The sequence below is a fragment of the Malus sylvestris genome, chromosome 5 (genome assembly GCF_916048215.2).
Source record: "Malus sylvestris chromosome 5, drMalSylv7.2, whole genome shotgun sequence".
Taxonomy (NCBI): Eukaryota; Viridiplantae; Streptophyta; class Magnoliopsida; order Rosales; family Rosaceae; genus Malus; species Malus sylvestris.
This window is the reverse complement of record NC_062264.1, coordinates 12,387,976-12,399,129: the sequence shown is the minus strand read 5'-3', so window position 1 is coordinate 12,399,129 and position 11,154 is coordinate 12,387,976.

Sequence of the window (11,154 nt, the reverse complement as noted above, 5' to 3'; positions counted from 1 at the left end):
TCAAGCTCTTAGATTGTGGCGTGATCTATCCTATCTCCGATAGCAGTTAGGTTTCACCAATTCAAGTCGTTCCCAAGAAGTCTGGAGTTACTGTTGTCAAGAATGAAGAGAACGAGTTGGTGCCTACACGAATTCAAACTGGATGGCGTGTTTGTATTGACTATAGGAAGCTAAACGCCACAACAAGGAAAAATCACTTTTCTTTGCCATTCATCGACTAAATGCTTGAAAGGTTAGCCGGTCGTGCTTTTTATTGCTTTCTTGAAGGATATTCTGGATATAACCAAATTGTGATAGCCCCGGATGATCAAGAGAAGACTGCATTCATGTGTCCCTTTGGAACGTTTGTTTATCGTCACACGCCATTCGGCCTATGCAACGCACCTGCCACTTTCCAAAGGTGTATGGTAAGTATATTCTCCGATTATGTTGAGAAGATCATTTAGGTATTTATGGATGATTTCAGTGTATTTGGGGATTCTTTCGCTAATTGTTTAGATAATCTGACCTTGATCTTGAAACGATGTGTTGAAACTAATCTTGTGTTGAATTGGGAAAAATGTCATTTTATGGTTAAACAAGGTATAGTTTTAGGCCATATAGTTTTTGAAAAAGGAATTCAAGTAGATAAATAAAAAATAGACCTTGTACGTCACTTACCCTCTCCTACTTCGGTTAGAGAGGTTCGTTCGTTTCTTGGCCATGTAGGGTTCTATAGGCGTTTCATCAAGGATTTTTCCAAAATTTCTAACCCCCTTTGCCTATTGCTTCAAAAAGATGTGCCATTCAACTTTGATGAGGAGTGTGAATCGGCATTCAACCAACTCAAGGAGAAGCTCACTTCGGCCCCCATCATTACTCCTCCCGATTGAGTTTTCCTTTCGAGCTTATGTGCGATGCATCCGACTATGCATTAGGAGCTATTTTAGGGCAAAGAAGAGACAAGCAGCCGCATGTTATATACTATGCCTCTCGGACCCTCAATGATGCCCAATTAAACTACTCCACAACGGAAAAAGAACTTCTGGTTGTTGTCTTTGCTTTAGATAAGTTTCGGTCTTATTTAATTGGAACTAAAGTGATTGTTTATACTGATCATACAGCTTTGAAGTACTTACTAACAAAGAAGGAAGCAAAACCTAGGCTCATTCGTTGGATGCTTCTTCTTCAAGAATTTGACATCGAAATCCGAGACAAGAAAGGAAGCGAGAATGTGGTGGCTGACCACCTAAGCCGAATGGTCCATGATGAGCAAGACAATGTTGTGCCTATCCCTGAAACTTTCCCCGATGAGCAGCTGATGTCCATTGAGGTAAGTGAACCTTGGTATGCCGATCTAGTGAATTACTTAGTGTCCAAACAACTCCCAAGCACTCTCACCAAGCACCAATGTGATAAACTTCGAAAAGATGCATGATTCTATGTTTGGGATGATCCTTATTTATGGAAGTATTGCTCTAATCAGATTTTGCGTAGATGTGTGCTTGATTGTGAATTTCTTTCGATTCTAAGATTTTGTCATACTTATGCTTGTGGTGGATATTTTGGCACTCAAAGAACAGCATTAAAGGTTCTTGAATGTGGATTTTATTGGCCCACTTTGTTTAAAGACGGTAGAACTTATTGTCTAACATGTGATCGGTGCCAAAGAACGGGAAATATAGGTACCAAGGATCAAATGCCGCAGCAACCCCTATCCTTTGTTGAAATTTTTTATGTTTGGGGTATTGATTTCATGGGTCATTTCCCTCCATCTTATGGTTTCACTTATATCTTGCTAGCGGTTGATTATGTTTCGAAATTGGTGGAAGCAAAAGCCACCCGTACTAACGATTCTAAGGTGGTTGCAGATTTCGTGAAAACTAACATTTTTGCTAGGTTTAGAATGCCTAGAGTTATAATCAGTGATGGAGGCTCCCATTTTTGTAATCGTACCATCGAGGCTTTGCTTAAGAAATACAATGTTACGCATAAGGTTTCAACACCTTATCATCCTCAAACCAATGGGCAAGCCGAGGTTTCAAATAGGGAGATCAAGCAAGTCCTAGAGAAAACCGTGGGGCCAACAAGGAGGGATTAGAGCTTGCGTTTAGACGATTCATTGTGGGCTTATCGTACGGCCTACAAAACTCCCCTTGGTATGTCACCTTTTCGGCTCATCTATGGTAAGCCATGTCATTTGCCCGTCGAGTTTGAGCACAAGGCACATTGGGCTGTGAAGACCTTCAACATGGATCTAGATGCAGCCGGCGTTCATAGAAAGCTCCAATTGAATGAACTCGAGGAGATTAGGAATGAAGCTTACAAGAATGCCCGGATTTACAAGGATAAGACCAAGGCCTATCATGACAAGATGCTTCGTACCAAGACATTCTCCAAGGGGCAGAAAGTGCTCCTCTTTGATTCTCGCCTTCGGTTATTCCCCGGTAAGTTACGTTCTAAGTGGTTTGGACCCTTTGTTGTTACTAATGTTTTTCCTCATGGTGCCGTCCAAGTCTAAAGTTTGAAAACCAGCCACGAGTTCAAGGTGAATGGGCATCATTTGAAGCCTTATTACGACCTGTTTGAGGAGCATGTGGTGGAGGAACTACCCCTCCATGCCGTGGGCTCCAAGGAAGCATAAAGGATGGTAGTCGTCCGGCTACACGACGTTAAAGCAACCGCTTCGTGGGAGGCAACCCATGCCAATAAAAGAACACCTAAACTGGGCTCTAAATCCAGATTTGCTTTCTTTCAACCTTTCTCCTTGCTGCCCTTATTTGTCCATGTTTATTTGTTGCTTGTTTAATTATTTTTCTGTGAGTTATGTTTAAAACATTGAGGACAATGTTTGATTAAGTGTGGGGGGGGTAAATAAGTGTTTTTGATGCAAATTCGTGGGTTTTATTCACCTATCACTTCCAATGTTGTTTCTCACTGTTTTTAAGTGTTTTTAGTGTGTTTTTAAGCTTTTAAGTGTGTTTTGACAGAAAAATCCGAAAATCCCATAGAAAATTTGAAAAATTGTTGTGAAAAACCAAAAAGAGTTGTTTTTTATTTGTTTTTGTGTGTTTGTTTGTGTCTTAGGGTACCTTCCAACACAAGGATGAGGATTCGGTTTTTAATTGCATGACTGTTAAAGAGAGTTATAAACATGGATGGAAGTTTGATTTACTCTTTGGTTTATGCTTGGTTGTGGTTATAACTTATGAATTCACATGCAATCATAAAGGAAAAATTAGTTTTTGTAACATGCTTGAAGAAAGGAACTCAAACTAACGCTACAACCTTGTGAGACTTGAGCCTAAACGTTTATTTGGAGAGTTAATAATCTGTGCATTGTTGTTTTCTAAAGTCATTGCATGATCTCACTATTCTTTGCTTGGTTACTACTTAGAAGACGTTTCCTCATTTAGTTCCAAACACTAGAACTCATGCCAATTTCATTCAAAGCATGCTATTGATTTGCATAACACATATTCAAGATGAAGTTGTGTAGTGACCACCACTTAAGCCAAATTGCCGTGTCCCCCATGTTCATTTGTTTTGTAGGTTTTAACCCCGTTGAGCCTTGTGTAGCCTATATTCTTTGTTAACCCACACTATCCTCACCTAGCCTAGATTAGGACCATCCATACCCTTGTTCTTGAAGCATAGTAAAGCATGACTGAAGATGAATTCCTTTTGATCAATGTATTGCAGAAAACAAGTGTGGGGGAAGGCATGTGTGTGTGTGCCAAAGACTTTCATGTGGCACGGGTAGAAAAACAAAAAAAAAACAAAAAAAAAAGAGAAAAAATTCGTGGAAAAGAGAAAGAAAAAAAAGCAAAGTTGTGAAAAGTACGGAAAAAAAGAGTTGAAAAAGATGTGAAAAAGAGCTCTTAAGTGTTGATTGTTGAAGAAAGGGTCCAAAACAGTGAATTCGACCCTAAGTGTGCATGAATCTTCCCTTTATGTTTAGAAGTTGATTTCTGCATTCTAAAGTGAATTCTAAGTTTCAATTTCATTACTTTGCTTGCTAGTGCTTAAAGAACGTTTGTTATCCCTATCCTTCCTTTGTTAAGCCATTACCCTTAGCCCTGTTACAACCCTCGACTTCAATCTTGAGTGTTATGTGTTTCAATTTGTGGAGTTTGAAGTTGGTATGAGCATATGGTGTCACTGGTTCTCGCATCTAAGTAGTAGCATTCCATTCATGAGATCATATCTAAATGCTTACTAACTCCAGAAATTGCTTTCTTTGTTATACATATATGTGAGCGTTCGTTTTCATGTTTACATCAATCTTCTCACATATAACTAGTATAGGGTGTGTAGTTAGAAAATCTGAGTAAAAATGGAGTGCATATCTTGTAAGGAATTGAGCAAATTCTCTAAGGCATGTTACTACATTCAAAACATCGTTTTAATTGGTTAAATGTGAACTAGTAAGTAGTGACTATGATTAAGTATGTGCTCAAGTGTAAGGATGACTAAAATCTGTGGGAATGATGATTTTTAATACGTCATGTGCATTGGAAATCCCTGAGGCAAAGTTGGAAGGTTTAGGTTTTGTTTGTTTGTTTTGTTTCGTTTTGTTTTCTTTTGTTTCTTTGTTTTGCTCGAGGACTAGCAAAAGCTAAGTGTGGGGGAATTTGATAGGAGCATATTTACGCGACTTAGTGAGCTTGTTCTTGTGCATTTATGTTGTGTTTTCTTACTTAAATTAGTTTTTTAAGCTAGTTTCATGTATTTTCAGGTTCTAAGGACAAAGTATGCAAAAAGGTGCATTTTGGAGCCTTCGGAGCAGTTTTGAGCATAAATGAATATCACATGCTTGGAGCCAAATGGATGGACGAAATTGAAGATCAAAGGAGGCAAGAAATGAAGAAATGAGCATGAAGAACAAAGAGTTCAGAATTGGAAGCCAAAGTTCATAAAGTTGGAGGTTTCCATTCTTGAAAGTTTCTATTCTTGGATTGGAAGTTTCCTAATCTTTTTTCACTTTGGTTCCAACCCTTGCCGCACTTTTCAAGCCTCTTCCCTCTTGGATTCTGATTTGTTAGGCCATTTTCCTTGTGGATTTGAGTTATGCACATCCTTTTCAGAAACTAAGTGGGCCAAAACCCTTTTCTTTGTTGATTTAAACCCTAAACCGAATCTTTAGGCCCTAAGCCTTAAAATCTACTAAGTTTAAAACCTAATCTGATTTCCCTAGGGTTGTGCTGCACCTAATGTTCTAGAAGCCAAAAAATCTGCATAAAACCTTAGTTCTTTTCTCCCTTAGATGGGCCAAGCCTTTTATCTCCAAAACCCTAACCTCTTCCCATCAGATTTGTGAAAACCCTAGCTTTGCCGTGCCTATATATATATGTTTTAAAGCCTAAATTCGTCACCACCTCCCTCCCATTCAGAAATACATCCAGCCGCACCTTATACACCTTTCTACACCATTCTACATCCCTTTCCACCACCATACATGCTTGCCGCAACCCCCATTCAACCTAACCCTATTTCTGACTCTTTCATACATCCATAACCATCCATAGGCTCTTGTGCCGCAGCAAGGTGGGGAAGAAGAAGGCCCTTGGCGTTTCATGCTTGCAGATTGGAGCGTTTTAGGTGTACCTCGTTCTTGTTTTCAATGTTTATTTTGCTATTACTTTTTGATTTTGCTGTAATCATGAGTGGCTAAACCCCTAATTAGTTAGGGGGAAGTTTAAAGCCATGAACATGCTTGAGATATGAATTGATTTCGTCCAATTGTGATTTGTTAAGTTGTAATTGCAATTCAATTATCTATTTTATTCATAACTGATTCTTGTATGTTTATTGAGGATGCATACTTAGTTTTCATACATGAATTAGATGCTAGAATATAAATGAGTTTCACCTAATCGTTACCAGTTTATATTCATTAGTAGTGAAGGTTGCTTATCACAATCGCGTTAATTGAATTCTTGGCAAACGTATCATGCATTCATAGTTACAATTGCCTCGTCAACACTTATGATTTTCATGAAACGTAATGATCTCTTATTGTATCTCTATTATGCATTCATGTAGGGGACTTTTAGAGAATGATTTCGGTTGTTGCATTCATTCATCCAATCCAATGAGTAAAGGAAAATCTGAGGGTTAATTTGTGCACCACGGTTAATCTGGGGTGTTGAGCATCATAATTTATTGAAAAGCAATTGGAAATCGATTCATGTTCAGGTGTGTCATGTGTGGAGAACGGACCTCTAACTAATCCATCCATCATCTTATTCATCAAATTCGTTTTACAATTTGCCTAACTTTATAACTTGTTTGTTTGTTTCAAATTCGTCCAATTGAAAACCCCTCTTTTACTTTCTTGTTTCAAAGTGCTCAATTTAGGTTTTGTTTGTGTTTGTGAGTGTTTTGGTTCAAACCAAAACACTAAATTCGTGTTAGGTTTTTGAGTGTTTTTGAGTGTTTTGGTTCAAACCAACATTGTGTTAAGGTCAGAATCTGCCCAGATTGTGTTTTTAGGCAGTTTTGAGTGTTTTTAACCTATTTTGAGTCCCTTGAATCTATTCAAACGTTTTTAACTTTGTTTTTATGTTTTTGAGTCGGTTTAGAGGTTTTAGCAAGCCCTCCTAATCCCCGGTTTAGAACGATCCCTACTTGTATTTATACCACGATTTGACAACAAGAGGGTTTAATTTGTGTGCTTAACTTTTATCACTTCAGCAAACAGTCATGCAGATGCTTTGGCTCGCCTCGCCTCAGCGGTGGAAGACAAGATTGGAAGAAAAATTCGGGTCGAATTGTTGGCAGCACCAAGCACCATGGCTGCAGAAGTGTGCAACTTACAATAAGGAGATAGTTGGATTACCCCGATTTATAGATTGCTTGCTCATGGCACCCTTCCAAATGACAAAGTCCAAGCTAAGCAGATTCGATACAAGGCTACCCGTTACTTGATCATTAGTGACTAACTCTACAAGCGAGGTTTTAACCTGCCATACCTAAGATGCCTTACGCCTGTAGAGGCGGAAACTGTCCTTCGGGAAATACATGAAGGAGTCTGCGGAGATCATGCTGGATCTCGATCCCTAGCACACAAGGCTTTTCGCCAAGGATATTACTGGCCAATGCTCTACCAAGATGCCATCAAAATATCCCGCTCATGTGATAAGTGTTAACGCTACGCAACTATTCCTCACTCCCCTCCTGAGCCGCTCACTCCTATGATCATCCCTTGGCCCTTCGCCCAATGGGAACTTGATTTGATCGGCCCAATGCCTGCAGGGAAGGGCAAGGTTTTCTATGCAATCGTTGCAGTCGACTACTTCACAAAGTGGGCCGAAGTAGAACTCTTGGCATCCATTACTGAGGCAAAAATAGAAGACTTCGTATGGAAGAACATCCTTTGCAGATTCGGCATTCCCAATGCGATAGTCACTGACAAAGGGCGATAGTTCGACAACAATAAGTTCAGGATGTTCTGCTCTAAGTTCAACATCAACTTATGTTTTGCCTCCCCAGCTCATCCCCAGTCTAATGGACAAGTTGAAGCCATTAACAAAATAATCAAGCGAACCTTGAAAACCAGCTTGGACAAGGCTAAAGGTTGTTGGCCAGAATTTGTACCCCAAGTTCTTTGGTCATACCGCACTTCGTATCGGACATCAACAGGAGAAACCCCATTCTCACTTGCCTTTGGTACAGAGGCAGTTGTCCCAGTTGAGCTTAAGCAAGCAATGTTCCGAGTCCAGAACTATGTGCAAAGCGAAAATGACAAACAACTTAAACTCAATTTAGATCTAGTCGAGGAACACAGAAACCAGGCTCACTTGAGGAGTGTCGCCTACAAGCAGTGCATCTCCAACTACTATGACTCAAGGGTCAAACCTCGTTCTTTCAAAGTGGGGGACTGGGTATTGAAGAAAAGATTACTCTGCGACAGAGTCCCGAGTGAAAGAACACTTAGTCCAAACTGGGATGGACCGTTTGAAGTTGTTGGCATCAGTCGCCCTGCTCCTACAAGCTTAGAAGCTCCGATGGCAAGACCCTTGACCATCCATGGAACGCTGATCACTTGAAGTACTATTACAAGTAAACTTACATTGTACAAGTGTTAAGCTTCAGCCGTTCGGCATCCTATGTAACGAAGACTATTTGGCATGAATTCAATAAAGAGGTGATTTAGACAACTCGATCCTAATCCTCTTAAATTCCTAGCAATGAAACACTCAGGTTCAAAGCTTCAACATGAATGCTTCCAACATGAAACAAAGTATAAGTATATGTCAGTAAGACTATACAAATAAACGAACAACTTCACAGTATATTCATTCAATCATATATTCCAACAGATTCATACATAAGCCAACTGTGCTTTGAAAGGGTTCAACATATTTTGTGTCATTCGACACTTGCTACAATGTGCTTAGACACTTTTCCCTTATTCTCACCAACCAGGTGATGAAATGTACAACCTGTACTCTAATATCATTTGGCAACTTGCCACTCATGCCACCAACCAGGTGAAGAAGGAACTCATCTTTATGCCACCAACCAGGTGTTGAAATGTATTACTCGTACTCTCATTCATGCCACCAACCAGGTGATGAAATGTATAACCCGTACTCTAATATCATTTGGCAACTTGCCATTCATGCCACCAACCAGGTGATAAAATGTACAACTCGTACTCTAATATCATTTGGCAACTTGCCACTCATGCCACCAACTAGGTGATAAAATGTACAACCTATACTCTAATATCATTTGGCAACTTGTCATTCATGCCACCAACCAGGGGAAGAAGGAACTTATCCTCGTGCCACCAACTAGGTGATGAAATGTGATGAAAGGTGATGAAGGAACTCACCTTCGTACCACCAACCAAGTGATGAAAGCAACTCACCATTCATTCCACCTACCAGAAGACGAGTGGTACAACTTGTACATGTGAACTCCTAGCATTCACAAATAATCAAAAACCCTCAAGCTTGACAACTCAACTAGGGGAACACTTATGCCCAACAAGAGTTATAGTCACCAACAAAGTCTTATTGCAAGCCAACAACAACTTCAGTGCATGGTATACGAAGATCAAGCTATTCAGCCCTCTTGCATCTGCTTCAAACATTTCCCCTCTGTAACAATGCAAACACTACAATTCTCAAAAGCTTCACACACTCTTGATCAAGACAGTGTGAAGCAAAACCAATTTATGTTGCCAACAAGAGCTTCATCAAATGAGTTCAACCACAATTCTCAAAAGCTTCACACTCTCTTGATTAAGACAGTGTGAAGCAAAACCAATTTATGGTGCCAACAAGAGCTTCATCAATGAAGGGCAACCACAATTCTCAAAAGCTTCACACTCTTGATCAAAACAGTATGAAGCAAAACCAATTTATGGGCCCAATAAGAGCTTCATCAAAGGAATTCAACCACAATTCTCAAAAGCTTCACACACTCTCGATCAAAACAGTGTGAAGCAAAACCAATTTATGGTGCCAACAAAAGCTTCATCAATGGAGGGTAACTACAATTCTCAGACCTTCGAAGCAAATTCAATTTATATGGTTCATCCAAACCTTCGACTATTACAAGGTGTGGCTTGCATCACAATCTCTTGCTCAACAGTGTGGAAGCAAAATTTGTATATGTTGTCTCTCCCACATTTTCAAATTTCTAGTTTCCCAAAAAAAAAAAAGAAAAAAAAAGGAAATTCAACAGAGCTTCATCAATGGAGGACAACTACAAAAGCTTGACCTACAAAAGCTTGACCTACAAAAGCTTGACCCACAAAAGCTTGACCCACAAAAGCTTCACCCATAAAAGTTTCACCCACAAAAGCTTGACCCACAAAAGCTTGACCCACAAAAGCTTGACCTACAAAAGCTTGACCCACAAAAGCTTGACCCACAAAAGCTTGACCCACAAAAGCTTAACCCACAAAAGCTTCACCTACAAAAGCTTGACCCACAAAAGCTTGACCCACAAAACTTCACCCATAAAAGCTTCACCTACAAAACTTCAACACAAAAGCTTCACACTATCTTGATCAAGATAGTGTGAAGCAAAATCAATTCATGGTGCCCAACAAAGCTTGACCTACAAAAGCTTCACCCACAAAAGCTTGACCCATAAAAGCTTCACCCACAAAAGCTTCACCTACAAAAGCTTGACCCACAAAAGCTTCACCTACAAAAGCTTGACCCACAAAAGCTTGACCCACAAAAGCTTGACCCATAAAAGTTTCACCCACAAAAGCTTGACCCACAAAAGCTTGACCCATAAAAGCTTGACCTACAAAAGCTTGACCCACAAAAGCTTGACCCACAAAAGCTTGACCCACAAAAGCTTAACCCACAAAAGCTTCACCTACAAAAGCTTGACCCACAAAAGCTTGACCCACAAAACTTCACCCATAAAAGCTTCACCTACAAAACTTCAACACAAAAGCTTCACACTATCTTGATCAAGATAGTGTGAAGCAAAATCAATTCATGGTGCCCAACAAAGCTTGACCTACAAAAGCTTCACCCACAAAAGCTTGACCCATAAAAGCTTCACCCACAAAAGCTTCACCTACAAAAGCTTGACCCACAAAAGCTTCACCTACAAAAGCTTGACCCACAAAAGCTTCACCTACAAAAGCTTCACCCACAAAAGCTTAACCCACAAAAGCTTGACCCACAAAAGCTTCACCTACAAAACTTCAACACAAAAGCTTCACACTATCTTGATCAAGATAGTATGAAGCGAAATCAATTCATGGTGCCCAACAAAGCTTCAACCTCAAAGCTTCACCTACGAAGCTTCAACACCAAAGCTTCACCTACAAAACTTTAAAATATTATATATATATATATATTTAAAAAAAAATTTCGGAAATTCGAAAATTCAAAAATTCGAAAATTCAAAAATTCAAAAAAAAATAAAAATTGCCTAGGCCTCTTCTTCTTTGGGTCTAACAACTTCCATAACAAATATATGAAGAAGGAGTTTTGGGCTACCACTTAAAAAAGAAATGCCTCATTCGTCAACTCCCTCGACCGGAGACTTGTGGGACTCCTACTATATGCTACTGCACCTTGATACTTGGAAGTCTCACGACCACTCAGTGACTTGGATTTTTCAAGTCTCCAAATGAGCAGTTTTCCTCACTCGGGAAATTAAGGGAGCACTACCTCAACATACATGCTTCAC